Here is a 16,618-nt window from a genome sequence, read left to right on the forward strand (position 1 = left end):
CGTTCTTTTACTTTTTTCGGAAATTTGGAAATTTAAAAAATTCAGATTTTGAAAATCTGAAAAAAAGAAAGAAAATTAGTAAAATTCGAAATAATAACCAACTATTAAATTATAGGTATTGGAATTTCCTTTCAAATTTGGCTGTTCCGCATTCGTTATTTCATATAATTCATAACTTCGGATAAATTCGTACTCATTACGTTCACTAACAGCCAAATTTGAAAGGAAATTCCAATACCTATAATTTAATATTTATTATTCGTTATTATTTCAGATTTTCAGATTTTCAAATCTTCAGATTTTCATTATTTTGAATTTTCAGATTTCATTCTTATTCTTCAAATTTTAGTATTTTTAAATGTATGAAATTTCAAATATTCAACAAAAGAGGTCCCATTAGGGGTTCTTGGAGAAGGAACAACCTCAAAATCTGAAGGACCATGTTTCCCAGTTATCACCGAATAGAGATGAGCCGAACACCCCCCCCGGTTCGGTTCACACCAGAACTTGCGAACAGACCAAAATTTTGCACAAAAGTTAGAACCCCATTGAAGTCTATGGGAGTCGAAAGTTCGAAATGAAAAGTGCAAAGTTCTAAAAACGGCCGTTTTTTCCGGGGCAGTGATTTTAATAATGCTTAAAGTCAAACAATAAAAGTGTAATATTCCTTTAAATTTTGTACCTGGGGGGTGTCTATAGTATGCCTGTAAAGGGGCGCATGTTTCCCGTATTTAGAACAGTCTGACAGCAAAATGACATTTCAAAGGAAAAAAAGTAACTCAAAACTACTCGTGGCTATTAATGAATTGCCGGTCCGACAATAGACATAAAAGTTCATTGATAAAAACTGCATGGGATTTCCCCACAGGGGAACCCCGAACCAAAATGTAAAAAAAAACTGGCGTGGGGGTCCCCCTAAATTCCATACCAGGCCCTTCAGGTCTTGTATGGATATTAAGGGGAACTCTGTGCCAAAAAAAAAAAAAATGATGTAGTGATCCCCTCAAAATTGACACCAGACCTTTCAGGTCTGATATGGATTTTAAGAGGAACCCCGCACCAAAATAAAAAAAAAATTGGCGTGGGGTCCCCCCAAAAATCCATACCAGACCCTTATTCGAGCACGCAACCTGGCAGGCCGCAGGAAAAGAGGAGGGACGATAGAGCGCCCCCCCCTCCTGAACCATACCAGGCCACATGCCCTCAACATTGGGAGGGTGCTTTGGGGTCCCTCATCCCCACAACCCTTGGCTGGTGGTTGTGGGGGTCTGCGGGCAGGGGGGCTTATTGGAATCTGTAAGCCCCCTTTAACAAGGGGACCCCAGATCCCGCCCCCCCCATGTGAAATGGTAAGGGGGTACAAAAGTACCCCTACCATTTCACAAAGAAACTGTCAAAAATGTTAAAATGACAAGAGACAGTTTTTGACAATTCCTTTATTTAAATGCTTCTTCTTTCCATCTTCTTTCTTCTATCTTCCTTCGGTTTCTTCCTCCATCTTCTTCTTCTGGTTCTTCTTCCGGTGTTCTCGTCCGGCATCTTCCTCCGCGGCGTCTTCTTCTCCTCGGGCCGCTTCGCATCCATGATGGGAGGCTCCCACTGTGTGACGCTTCTCGTCTTCTGACACTTCTTAAATAACAGAGGGCGGGGCCACCCGGTGACCCCGCCCACCTATGATGTCACCGGGTGGCCCCACCCTCCATTATTTAAGAACCATCAGAAGACGAGAAGCATCACACAGCGGGAGCCTCCCATCATGGATGCGGAGTGGCCCGAGAACGAAGAAGGGGAGAAGATGCCGCGGAGGAAGATGCTGGACGAGAACACCGGAGGAGGTACCAGAAGAACCAGAAGAACCAGAAGAAGAAGGAGATGGAGGAAGAAACCGAAGGAAGATAGAAGAAAGAAGATAGAAGAAAGAAGATAGAAGAAAGAAGATAGAAGAAAGAAAATAGAAGAAAGAAGATAGAAGAAAGAAGATAGAAGAAAGAAGATGGAAAGAAGAAGCATTTAAATAAAGGAATTGTCATAAACTATCTCTTGTCATTTTTAACATTTTTGACAGTTTTTTTGTGAAATGGTAGGGGTACTTTTGTACCCCCTTACCATTTCACACAGTGGGGGGCCGGGATCTAGGCGTCCCCTTGTTAAAGGGGGCTTCCAGATTCCGATAAGCCCCCCCGCCCGCAGACCCCCACAACCACCGGCCAAGGGTTGTGGGGATGAGGCCCTTGTCCTCATCAACATGGGGACAAGGTGCTTTGGGGGGACCCCAAAGCACCCTTCCAATGTTGAGGGCATGTGGCCTAGTATGGTTCGGGGGGGCACTCTATCATCCCCCCCTCTTTTCCTGCGGCCTGCCAGGTTGCGTGCTTGGATAAGGGTCTGGTATGGATTTTTGGGGGGACCCCACGCCAAATTTTTTTAAAATTTTGGCGCGGGGTTCCCCTTAAAATCCATACCAGACCTGAAGGGACTGTTATGAATTTTGAGGGGGACCCCTACATCATTTTTGAAAAAAAAATTGGCGCGGGGTTCCCCTTAATATCCATACCAGACCTGAAGGGTGTGTTATGTGTATTGTCGGACCGGCAATTCATTAATAGCCGTGAGTAGTTTTAAATGACTTTTTTCCTTTGAAATGTCATTTTGCTGTCAGACTGTTCTAAACACGGGAAACATGCGCCCCTTTACAGGCATACTATGGACACCCCCCAGGTATGAAATTTAAAGGAATATTACACTTTTATTGTTTCACTTCAAGAATTATTAAAATCACTGCTGCCGAAAAAACGTCAGTTTTTAAAACTTTTTTTTGCATTGATACATGTCCCCTGGGGCAGTACCCAGGTCCCCAAACACCTTTTATGACAATACATGCATATAAGCCTTTAAAATTAGCACTTTTGATTTCTCCCATAGACTTTTAAAGCGTGTTCCGCAGCTTTCGAATTTGCTGCGAACACCCCAAATTGTTCGCTGTTCGGCAAAATGGCGAACAGCCGATTTTCGAGTTGAACACAAGTTCGACTCGAACTCGAAGCTCATCCCTATCACCGACCTTTAAGTTGTACGAATTTTCACAAGGAAGTTTCTGTTTGTTTCATCAATAATTATCGAAACCTGTCTTTGTATGTATTTAATACTTACTACAAATGTATCTCGACATACAATGCTTACAGTGTTAACTACTGTTTTATCATAAACAATAAAAAAACTATTGAACCAAAAAAAAAAAAAAAAAGAAATTTTGAAATTTCAAATATCCGAAATATTGAATTTTCGTAAATTCGAAAATTCAGAAATTCGTAATTTCGGAAATTCAAAATTGAGGAATTCGTAATTCGGAAATTCGAAATTCATAATTTCGGAAATTCGTAAATTCAAAATTTTGGAAATTAGGAAATTTCGGAAGTTTCGGAAATTGAAAAATTCGGAAATTCGGAATTAACGAATTTGTCAGAATTTGTTAAAAAACTAATTCGAAACTAAACGAATTGCACATGTCTAATTGCATCCTATGCATTAAGTTGAAAAAACTTCTGGCAGTGACTGGCCCTCCCAGCCCCCCCACCTGACCCTCTTCGATCCCTCGGCAAAGACACGCAGTCTCTCCCCCGGGGTTCTCGGCTCTGCAATGGATAGATTGATAGCAGCACAGCCATTGGCTCCCGCTGCTGTCAATCAAATCCAATGATGTGGGTGCCAGGGGGGCGGGGCCGAGTCCTACATTCGGCGTCTATGGACACAAGGAAACCCCCCCAGGAGAGCGCTTCTCCTAGGGGGTTATACAATGTGGGGAGGAGCTGATAGAGCCGCAGTGGAGGTAAGCATGACATGTTTGTTATTTAAAAAAAAAAACAAAGCTTTACAATCACTTTAAAGAGCGGGCGGCCACTGGCATCCTTAACAGCCAGTAACTGTCGTGGTTTTTAAAGAGCAGGCGGCAGCTGCATCCTTCAGAACTTATGACAGCTGAATGTAAAAAAAAAAGAATTGCCGGGAATTAAAAAATAAGGAAAAAATAAATGGTATCAGCTTCCCTCCAATCCATGTCCTTTGTGTCTGGTATGAATATTGCGGGGAACCCCCACACAATTTTAAATGGCGTGAGGTCCCCCCCCAAAATCCATACCAGATTCCTATCTAAGCATGCAGGCAGGCAGGAAAGGTAGGGGACAAGTGACCCCCCCCCACCTCCTGAACCATACTAGGTCAAATGCCCTCAACATGGGGGGTACTTTGGGTCAGCGGTGGTGGCGGGCATCGTGATTGGCAATGGATCTACACCAGAGGACATTTTTTATTTTTGTTTATTAAATAAAGGACAAAAACTGCCAACTGTATTTTTTTACATTACACTTTTTTTGGTGAATGAGTAGAGGTCCTATGGAGGGGTGCTGGGATCTGGGGGCCCCTCTTGGTAAAGGAGGCTTCTAGATTCCGATAAGCCGCCCCCACCTGTAGATTCAGGTTCATTGATTGCTTCACACGTTAGGTGTCTCAACAAATGTCAGAGTGAGAACAATAATTCTAGAAATATAAATGATGGTTTATTGTAAACGGATGTCCTGTACAGGCTTTTAAATTGTCACCTATAGAGTATTTAACCCTTCCCTTCCTTTTTGATGAGCATGATCAGAGTTATGATCAATCGGACCATAAGGTTTTGTGTTATAACTATTACAAAGTGTCCCATAATGGTTACATTGCTGTTTAATTAAAAAACACCACAGCACACGCAGTGCAGGGCTTTTTTTTCTGCATCCAAAATGCATAAAAAGTAGGCTATATGGTTTTCAATAGTATCATAGTATTTACAGTAAAACCTTGGTTTGAGAGTAACTTGGTTTGAGAGCGTTTTGCAAGACAAGCAAAATTTTTAAATACATTTTGACTTGATATTCAAGCGATGTCTTGATATAAGAGTAGTGTCACAACTGAGTATAAAAGAGAAGAGAGGAGCCTCTAAGTGTAGCAATATGGTTACATTTAATGAAGGTACAACATTTAGCAACTCACATGGTTGATGATTAAAACAGACACATCTAAGTATGGAGGCATCCGGGGTTAAGCTGTCCACATAGACCATCCTCCGCACCTCCATCTAAGTCATCCCTTTCACGCTGTGCTTCATGAGCGGTTCAAGCCTCGCTTTCAAATCGCTCTTCTGCAGGGTAGTCTTCTCGGTCACTATTGTAGACTGACAGCAGTGAGAGCCGGTGGTGTGGGGGATGGTCTATGTGGACATCTTTCCCCCGGATGCCTGCATACTTAGATGTGTCTGTTTTAATCATCACCCATGTGAGTTGCTAAATGTTGTACCTTCATTAAATGTAACCATATTGCTACACTTAGAGGCGCCTCTCTTCTCTTTTATACTCTGAAGCTCCTGCTGGATTTCACTTCTAATCCCCTTGTGGAGGCTTCCATTTGTGGATGGACATTTTATGGTTACACAACCTGGTCACATTGCTATAATCTTTTTATATGGACTATAAACTGAAGGACTTATGAATAAATGGTTGTGGAACGAATCATTTGAGTTTCCATTATTTCTTATGGGGAAATTTGCTTTGATATACAAGTGCTTTGGATTACAAGCATGTTTCTGGAATCGAATTATGCTCGCAATCCAAGGTTTTACTGTATCTTTTGCTGAGCGAGTTTTATCTCTATAATCTGAGATCCGCCTTATCATATTTACCGAGATCCACCTTATGCGGTAAGAGGCCCCCCTTATCATATTTACTGAGTTCCACCTTATCCGGTAAGTGGCCCCCCTTATCATATTTACCGAGATCCACCTTATCCGGTAAGCAGTCCCCCTTATCATATTTACCGAGATCCACCTCACCCGGTAAGTGGCCCCCCCTTATCATATTTACTGAACAGAAGTTTAAAGCTCCATCCTGAGTGTTCAAACATCACGGTTTATATGGATTTCAATGGCATAGTTCACACCAGTGCTTGCAGTTCCAGTTCCAGGAAAAAAAGTGGAACATGCTGCATTTTTTCCTGCACTGGACTGTACTGGAACGCTGTAAAATGCATAGAAAATGCACCAAAAAAATGGATTGGAACACACATGTCCTTATTTAAAGGGGTTGTAAACCTTCATGTTTTTTCACCTTAAGGCATCCTATGCCTTAAGGTGAAAAAACACCTTGCAGTGTCTGGCCCCCCAGACCCCCCCTCCCCGTTTTACTTACCTGAGCCAACAATTTCCATGGGTGCGTCCCCGCCGTCCTTCTCTCCATGGAATCCCAGTTTTGATTGGATAGATTGATAGCAGCGCAGCCATTGGCTTCCGCTGCTGTCAATCATATCCAATGACGCAGGTGCCGGGGGGCAGGGCCTAGTCAAACACTCAATGTCTATGGACGCAGACTGTATGACAGGGAGCGCGCCCGCAAGGCAACTCTAATACGGGGAGGAGCCGCAAGAGCCGAGGGCCCCCAGAAGAGGAGGATCGGGGCCACTCTGTGCAAAATGAACTACACAGTGGAGGTAAGTATGACATGTTTGTTATTTGTTTAAAAAATAAACGAACCTTTAGTATCCCTTTAACAAGGATCTGCCAACCTACAAACAGAGATTGAAAGTGAAAGTAACATTCCTTTGTTCCGGGAAATCTCTCATTTACAGGAAAAGCCCCCCTCCCCCCATCCACAGCAGATTAGTTTATAAAGCTGACTGCAGTTGTGCTGATAGAAGACAGAAGAGCTCCGTCCGTTTGTTATTTAACCACTTGGCGTCCGCGCTATAGCCGAATGAATGACGGCCACAGTGCGGACCTAAATTTCCGGGAGGCAGTCGTATGACGTCCCCCCCTTTGCACGCTCCCCGCTCGGGTGATCACAGATCTGAGTGAGGGGCCGATCCTGGTCCCTTACCACATGATAAGCTGTCAGCCAATGACAGCTGATCACGTGATGTAAACAAAAGCTCGGTAATCGTTTTTTTTTCTCCTCACGTTGACAGCATGAGGAGAAAAAAAAAGCTGATCACCGGCTTATGTGCAAGGGACATCGGTCCCAAAGAGGAAAAGGCACATCTGCCTCATCTGTGCGAAGCAGTACCACCTGCCAGTGCCCATAGTGCCCACCAGAGCCACCTATCAATGCCCACCAGTGGTGCAAATCAGTGCCTCATCAATGCCACCTAGCAGTGCTGCCTATCAGTGTAACCTACCAGTGCCGATCAGTGCCCATTATTGCCACCCATCACTGCCAGCTATCAGTGCCACCTATTAGTGCCACTTCTCAGTGCCCACCAGTGCCAACTATCAATGCCCTTCAGTGTCACCCATCAGTGCCACCTCTCAGTGTCACCTCTCAGTGCACACCAGTGCCGCCTATCAGTGCCACCTATCAGTGCCCACCAGTGCCGCCTTATCAGTACCCATCAATGCAGCCCATTGGTGCCCATCAATGCAGCCTATTGGTGCCCATCAGTGCAGCCTCATCAGTGTACATCAATGAAAGAGAAAAATTACCTGTTTGCAAAATTTTCTAACAAAATATAAAAAAATATCATTTTTTTTTTAATTTGGTCTTTTTACATTTTTTTTACAAAAAAAAAAAAAAAACACAGAGGTGATCTGTTTGTAGGGAAAAAAATTATAAAAATTTAATTTGGGTACAGTGTTGTATGACTGCGCAATTGTCAATCAAAGTGCGTATATATATATATATATATATATATATATATATATATATATAGAAGACCAGTATGGTGGCCTGAATTTATGTGTAAATATATATATAAGGCTAGTATGGTGGACTGAATTTATGGGAGGAGCCCGGAGGGTATTTAAGCAGCCCACTCGCCCATGCTCCTTGTCGGTTCCAGTGCGCGATACCCTTCCTCCCTCCCTCCCTCCCTGCCTCCCTCCCATCCCTTTTTCAGGGCACTTCTCAGCACATCCTTCTCCATAATCACCTATTACTTATCATGGCTATGCCCCCTTTTCTTGGCATACCGACCAGACGACCAAAGCACACTTGAGGTCTATTTATGTTGTAAGTCTTGTCGCGTGTTTATGTGATCCATATCTGTCTCGGTCATAGGGCCACGCCCATATATATATATACACATACCACCAGGGCTCTTTTTCAGCTGGAACGCGGGGGGGGGGGGATGCAGTTCCGGCACCTCCAGCAATGAATGTATGTAATGGAAAGGAGTGCTGGGATGTGCTGGAGGGTCTATTGTTTCTGGGTAGGTCTATTGTTGCTTTTGGACGGGCAATTGTTGCTGAGAGGGATCTACTGTTGAGGGAGTGGTTTATTGTTGCTGGCTGGTGGAGGGTCTATTGTTGCTGGCTGATGGGAGATCTGTTGTTGCTGCTGGGGTGTTATTTTGTTGTGGGGAGAAATTGTTGCTGGGGGGGTCAATGGTTGCATAGGGGGATCTGCTGTTGCTGAGGGAGGTCTATTGTTTCTGGGGGGTCTACTGTTGCTAGGGTGGGGTCTATTGTTCACAACAGGGGATCTATTTTACTGTCTTTCTTGTTACCATTAAAAGATTCCGTGCAAAGCAGCACAAAATTATACTTGGTTCTGTATTCTCAGGTATACAGGTAGGTAGGTAGATAGGTGGATCCAAGGGACGGTGCTCAGAGGTAAGTACGGGGCAGAAACAAAGGGTGACTCAGAAGGTGGGAGTTCCTGCACCTATTCCTTGGGAAAAAAAGCCCCGCATACCACGATAGAAACAAATTCTAAATGTCTGTCAAGATGGTACATAACACCTATTAACCACTTAATCTACAGGTGGGGGTGGCTTATCGAAATCTAGAAGCTCCCTTTACCAAGGGGGCCCCAGATCCCAGCACCCCCCCCCCCCAATAGGACCTCTACTCATTCACCAAAAAAAGTGTAATGTAAAAAAATACAGTAGGCAGTTTTTGTCCTTTATTTAACCACTTCAGCCCCGGAGCATTTGGCTGCCCAAAGACCAGAGCACTTTTTGCAATTCGGCACTGCATCGCTTTAAATGACAATTGCGCGCTGCTGCGACGTGACTCCCAAACAAAATTGACATCCTTTTTTCCCACAAATAGAGCTTTCCTTTGGTGGTATTAGATCACCTCTGCAGTTTTTATTTTTTGCGCTATAAACAAAAAAATGCGACAATTTTGAAAAAAAGCGATATTTTTTACTTTTTGCTATAATAAATATCCCCAAAAAATATAAAAAAAATATTTTTTTTCCTCAGTTTAGGCCGATACATATTCATCTACATATTTTTTGGTAAAAAAAATCGCAATAAGAGTTTATTGATTGGTTTGCGCAAAAGTTATATTGTTTACAAAATAGGAGATAGTTTTATGGCATTTTTATTGATATTTTTTTTCTACTAGTAATGGCGGCGATCAGCGATTTTTATCATGACTGCGACATTATGGCGGACAGATCAGACACTTTTGGCGCGATTTTGGGACCATTCACATTTATACAGCGATCAGTGCAATTAAAAATGCATTGATTACTGTGTAAATGTGACTGGCAGTGAAGGGGTTAACACTAGGTGGCGCTGTAGTGGTTAAGTGTGTCCTAGGGAGTGATTCTAACTGTGGGGGGAGGGGCTGTGTGTGACACAACAGTGATCACCGCTCCCGATCACCGCTCCCGATCCGTGAGACGATCGTGGGTATCCCCGCAGACATCAAGTCAGCGGGACCCACGAAGTAGCAGCTGTACATGTTCATTGTGCTCATCTCTGCTCATTCAGGTGATTAATGTAGGGTGATGACATTTCTGAATGTTTAACCACTTGCCGACCGCCTCACGCAGATATACTGCGGCTAAATGGCACGGGCAGGCAAAATCACGTACGTGATCTGCCTCCCGCAGGTGGGGGGTCCGACTGCCCCCCCCCCCGGTGCCAGAGGCGGCCAGCATTTGTTCGCGGGCGATGAGAGGTGAGGGGGAGGCCATCCATTCGTGGCCACCCCCTCCCGATCGCTCCCGGCGAATGAAAATCCTTCCTCTGCCTCTGTAATGTAAACAGAGGGAGAGGAAGTGATGTCATCCCTCCTCGAGCCGGTCTATTCGTTCCGGCGCCGAGTAAGGAAGACATCAAGTAAGTGCACCAACACTACACTTTCATTAGAACACGCTAGGCACACTTTTCACCCCCCCAGTCACCCCCAATCACCCCCCTGTACCCCCTGTCACACTGACACCAATAGCAGTTTTTTTTTGCATTGGTGTCAGTTTGTGACAGTTATAAGTGTTAGGGCAGTTAGGGTTAGCCCCCTTTAGGTCTAGGGTACCCCCCTTTAGGTCCAGGGTACCCCCCTTTAGGTCCAGGGTACCCCCCTAACCCCCCCTAATAAAGGTTAACCCCTTGATCACCCCCCGTCACCAGTGTCGCTAAGCAATCATTTTTCTGATCGCTGTATTAGTGACACAGGTGACGCTAGTTAGGGAGGTAAGTATATAGGTTCGCCGTCAGTGTTTTATAGCGTTAGGGACCCTCATATACTACTTACTAAAGATTTTAACCCCCTGATTGCCCCCTAGTTAACCCTTTCACCAGCGATCACCGTATAAGTGTTACGGGTGACGCTGGTTAGTTAGTTTGTTTTTTTATAGTTTATTATAGTTTTAGGGCACCCGCCGTTTATTACCTCATAAAGGTTTAACCCCCTAATTGCCTGGCGGTGATATAAGTTACGTTTTTAGGATCAGATAAGGTCTGTGTCACCCCAGGCAGCGTCAGGTTAGTGCCAGTACCTCTAACACCCTCCGTACGCAGCATACACCTCCCTTAGTGCTATAGTATCTGAATGGATCAATATCTGATCCGATCAGATCCAAACTAGCGTCCTCAGCAGTTTAGGGTTCCCAAAAATGCAGTGTTAGCAGGATCAGCCCAGATACCTGCTAGCACCTGCATTTTGCTCCTCGGCCCAGCCCAGCCCACCCAAGTGCAGTATCGATTGATAACTGTCACTTACAAAACACTAAGCACACATAACTGCAGCGTTCACAGAGTCAGGCCTGATCCCTGCAATCGCTAACAGTTTTTTGGTAGCATCCTTCGTATGGAGCAGAGAAGTACTAGTCGCTAAAAGTCAGGAGCTTTTTTGCCTGTGAGTCTCACTAGTGTACCCCTAAATTTAGAGCCCAAAATGGCAAATCGAAGGTACACTAGTGAAGAGGCCTACACGTTTCTGAGCATGACAGATAGTGAAGATGAAGTCACTCATCTGTCAGATTCAGGCTCAGAATACGATCCTGTAGAGGACAGCGGCTCCATGACAGATAGCTCTGACGACGGAGTTGTGGTCCCTGCTAAGGTCAGGCATACCAGACCCCAATCTTCTTCTTCTGTCCTTGAAGTGCAAGAACCGCAGGTCCTTCGTATGGAGCAGAGAAGTACTAGTGCCGCTATTCCTTCTGGTGAACTGGCAAGCACCAGCGGCCTAGTACACCCTGGTCATACATCCAGCACTGCAGTAACACTTGGTTCGTGGCAAGTCCCATAAGTGCAGTTCAAGCTGGCGAGGTGGCAAGCACAAGTAGTATACCACTGCCACCAAGAAGATGAACACAGGCCTGTCGTGCCCATAGTGCCCTTCCTGCTGCATTCGCCAATCCGAATTGGTAACCCACCACTTCTGCAGCACCCGTACTTCCCCCATTCACTGGCCAACCCAGAATTCAGGTGGAAACAGTTGATTTTATGCCACTGGATTTTTATTCGCTGTTTTTCGACGAAGATCTCTATAGATCTATTGTGGACCAAAGCAATTTGTACGCTGGTCAACACATCGCCACTATTCCCCAGTCCTCCCTTGCCAGAGATTGGAAACCAATTATGGTTTCTGAATTTAGGCTCTTTCTGGGCCTTTCCCTCAACATGGGCATAAAAAAAAGAGTGAGTTGCGGTCATATTGGTCCACTGACCCAATTTACCGTATGCCTGTGTTCTCTGCCTCCATGGCCAGGGAACGATACGAGCAGATTTTGCGGTTCATGCACTTCAACGACAATGAACTCTGTCGTCCTCGTGGAGACCCTGAATACGATCGGCCCTACAAAATTCGGCCCCTCGTAAACCACTTCAACCAACGTTTTGCAGACTTGTTTACTCCCCATCAAGTTGTCTGCATTGATGAGTCCCTGATTAAATTTTCTGGCCGCTTGTCATTCAAACAGTACCTTCCCAGCAAGCGTGCCAGATACGGGGTCAAGATTTATAAGCTCTGTGACAGGGCCACAGGCTATACATGTAGTTTTATGGTTTACGAGGGCAAAGATAGTCATGTAGAGCCGACAAACTGCCCTGACTACATAGGAAGCTCTGGCAAGATAGTGTGGGACTTGGTGTCACCCTTATTCGGAAAGGGGTACCACTTGTACGTGGACAATTATTACACGAGCGTGCCACTTTTTAGCCACCTTTTTGATCATCAGATTGGAGCATGTGTCACCGTGCGACCTAATCGCTGGGGCTTTCCCCAGCGGCTTGTATATTCCCGTCTTAGGCTGGGGGAGAGAGCCTGCTTGCAGTGTAATAACTTGCTCGCTATGAAGTGGAGGGACAATAAGAATGTTTTCGTTCTTACCTCCCTTCATGCAGACACAACGGTCCAAATTACTACGGCGACTGGTGTTGTGGAGAAACGCCTCTGTGTCCACGAATATAACCAAAATATGGGAGGGGTGGACCTCAACGACCAGTTGTTGGCGCCGTACCTAGTTGCCCGTAAGGCCAGACGCTGGTACAAAAAAGTGTATGTTTATTTATTACAATTGGCTTTGCTGAATGCTTATGTGCTATACAGAGCTTCAGGACAGACTGGATCCTTCCTTAAATTCCAGGAAGAGATCGTCAGAGCCCTTCTGTATCCGGACGGTGGTCCACCTCACCATCCCCAACCAAATGCAGTAAGCCGGCTGCATGAGAGGCATTTTCTATATGTCCTCCCAAGTACCCCTACCCAACGAACCCCCCAAAAAAGATGTCGTGTCTGCAGCAAGCGCGGATTTAGGCGTGACACCCAGTATTATTGTCCCTTCTGTCCTGACAATCCTGGTCTTTGCACTGGTGAATGTTTTGAACGCTACCATACATTAGTTGAGTTTTAGCGTAGGGTACAGCACTGCATGGACTAGGACACACTTTCACAGGGTCTGCCAAGATGCCATCGCATTTTGAGAGACCCAAACCTGGTACCAGTTAAAAAAGTTAAAGTTACAAAAAAAAGTGTAAAAAAAAAAAAAAGTAAAAAAAAAGAAAAAAAACACAAAAAAATATATATAATAAAAAAAACAAAAATAGTTGTTTTTTTATTGTTCTCTCTCTATTCTCTCTCTATTGTTCTGCTCTTTTTTATTGTATTCTATACTGCAATGTTTTATTGTTATGTTTTTATCATGTTTGCTTTATAGGTATGCAATTTTTTTATACTTTGTTTTTTTATTGTTAACCACTTTTTTGTTTTCAGGTACGCCATTCAGCTGCAGAGCGGATTTATTTATCTTGACAGCAACAGCGTTTGCTCCCACGATACATAAAGCCGTGACTCCAGCGTTGTCGGAGGTGATTTCACCACCACAGTTACATACTTCAGCATATATGCCGAAACGTGGGGGCAGCAGTGGGTGGAGGAGCGATTTGCTTCTGCCTTTTGCGGGAGGATGCCCCCATGCTTCGGCATATATATATTTTAGGTAGGCACAGGTTGCATTAAATGTTTTATTTTTTACTATGTTTTTTTTTGTATTTGATTTGCAGGTATGGTAAGTATTACTGTTATACTGTAATGTTACTTTGTTTTTTTGTTAACCATCATTTGCTTAGCAGGTACGCCATTCAGTTGCAGCGCGGATTTATTTATCTTGACAGCAACAGCGTTTGCTCCCACGATACATAAAGCCGTGACTCCAGCGCTGTCGGAGGTGATTTCACCACCACAGTTACATACTTCAGTATATATGCCGAAGCGTGGGGGCAGCAGAAGGCGGAGGAGCGATTTGCTCCTAACTTTTGCAGGAGGATGCCCCCATGCTTCAGCATATATATATACAGTGCATGTATGCCCATCATTACAAGTGGGTGGATGAAGGGAGGTATTCTAATGGTGGGCATACCCACCGATCAATATCTTTTTTTCGTTCAGCCCACAGGCTGCATGAAAAAAAAGTTTACAATATATGCCCAATAAGGACCAGCAACGTACTGGTATGTTGCTGGACTTTAAGTGGTTATACCAGAATTATGCCTGCAGGTTTAGGTATCATCTTGGTATCATTCTTTTCAGCCAGCGGTCGGCTTTCATGTAAAAGCAATCCTAGTGGCTAATAAGCCTCTAGACTGCTTTTACAAGCAGTGGTAGGGAATGCCCCCCCCCACCGTCTTCCATGTTTTTCTCTGGCTCTCCTGTCCCAACAGGGAACCTGAAAATGCATCCGGTGATTCAGCCAGCTGACCATAGAGCTGATCAGAGACCAGAATGGCTCCAAACATCTCTATGGCCTAAGAAACCAGAAGCTACGAGCATTTCATGACTTAGATTTCGCCAGATGTAAACAGTGCCATTGGGAAATTGGGAAAGCATTTTATCACACCGATCTTGGTGTGGTCAGATGCTTTGAGGGCAGAGGAGAGATCTAGGGTCTAATAGACCCCAATTTTTTCAAAAAAAAGTACCTGTCACTACCTAGTCCTATCATAAGGGGATATTTACATTACCTGAGATAACAATAAAAATGATTAAAAAAAAAATAAAAATGAAAGGAACAGTTTAAAAATAAGGTAAAAAAGCAAAAAAAAAAGAAAGAAAAAAAAAAAAAAAAAGCACCCCTGTCCCCCCCTGCTCTTGCGCAAAGGCGAACGCAAGCGTCGGTCTGGCGTCAAATGTAAACAGCAATTGCACCATGCATGTGAGGTATCACCGCGAAGGTCAGATCGAGGGCAGTAATTTTAGCAGTAGACCTCCTCTGTAAATCTAAAGTGGTAACCTGTAAAGGCTTTTAAAGGCTTTTAAAAATGTATTTAGTTTGTCGCCACTGCACGTTTGTGCCCAATTTTAAAGCATGTCATGTTTGGTATCCATGTACTCGGCCTAAGATAATCTTTTTTATTTCATCAAATATTTGGGCAATATAGTGTGTTTTAGTGCATTAAAATTTTAAAAAGTGTGTTTTTTCCCAAAAAAATGCGTTTGAAAAATCAGTGCGCAAATACTGTGTGAAAAAAAAAAATGAAACACCCTAATCTGTAGGGCATTTGCTTTAAAAAAATATATAATGTTTGGGGTTCAAAGTAATTTTCTTGCAAACAAAATATATTTTTTCATGTAAACAAAAAGTGTCAGAAAGGGCTTTGTCTTCAAGTGGTTAGAAGAGTGGGTGATGTGTGACATAAGCTTCTAAATGTTGTGCATAAAATGCCAGGACATTTCAAACCCCCCCCAAATGACCCAATTTTGGAAAGTAGACACCCCAAGCTATTTGGTGAGAGGCGTGTCGAGTCCATGGAATATTTTATATTGTGACACAAGTTGCGGGAAAAAGACAATTTTTTTTTTTTTGCACAAAGTTGTCACTAAATGATATATTGCTCAAACATGCCATGGGAATATGTGAAATTACACCCCAAAATAAATTCTGTTGCTTCTCCTGAGTAGGGAGATACCACATGTGTGAGACTTTTTGGGAGCCTGGCCGCGTACGGGACCCCGAAAACCAAGCACCGCCTTCACACTTTCTAAGGGCGTAAATTTTTGATTTCACTCTTCACTGCCTATCACAGTTTCGGAGGCCATGGAATGCCCAGATGGCACAAACCCCCCAAAATGACCCCATTTTGGAAAATAGATACCCAAAGCTATTTGCTGAGAGGTATAGTGAGTATTTTGCAGACCTCACTTTTTGTCACAAAATTTTGAAAATTGAAAAAAGAAAAAAAATACATGTTTCTTGTCTTTCTTCATTTTCAAAAACAAATAAGAGCTGCAAAATACTCACCATGCCTCTCAGCAAATAGCTTGGGGTGTCTACTTTCCAAAATGGGGTAATTTTGGGGGGTTTTGTGCTATCTTGGCATTTTATGGCCTTCGAAACTGTGATAGGTAGTGAGGAGTAAAATCAAAAATTTACGCCCTTAGAAATCCTGAAGGTGGTGATTGGATTTCGGGGCCCCATATGAAGCTAGGCTCCCAAAAAGTGCCACACATGTGGTATCCCCGTACTCAGGAGAAGCAGCAGAATGTATTTTGGGGTGTAATTCCACTTATGCCCATGGCATGTTTGAGCAATATATCATTTAGTGACAACTTTGTGCAAAAAAAAAAAATTGTCACTTTCCGGCAACTTGTGTCAAAATTTAAAATATTCCATGGACTCAACATGCCTCTCAGCAAATAGCTTGGGGTGTCTACTTTCCAAAATGGGGTCATTTGGGGGGGGGGGGTTGTGCCATCTTGGCATTTTATGGCCTTCAAAACTGTGATAGGTAGTGAGGAGTGAAATCAAAAATTTATGCCCTTAGAAATCCTGAAGGCGGTGCTTGGTTTTCGGGGCCCTGTACTCGGCTAGGCTCCCAAAAAGTCCCACACATGTGGTATTCCCATACTCAGGAGAAGCAGCTAAATGTA

General features: G+C 43.9%; 1 protein-coding gene across 1 annotated transcript in view; it reads right to left on the bottom strand.

Annotated features, from left to right (window-relative positions):
- The window catches only part of LOC141148310 (guanylate-binding protein 1-like), a 1,084,899-nt gene that overhangs the window by 1,044,775 nt on the left and 23,506 nt on the right, over nucleotides 1-16,618 (bottom strand). The window lies entirely within an intron of this gene.

The sequence above is a fragment of the Aquarana catesbeiana genome, linkage group LG06 (assembly GCF_042186555.1).
Source record: "Aquarana catesbeiana isolate 2022-GZ linkage group LG06, ASM4218655v1, whole genome shotgun sequence".
NCBI lineage: Eukaryota > Metazoa > Chordata > Amphibia > Anura > Ranidae > Aquarana > Aquarana catesbeiana.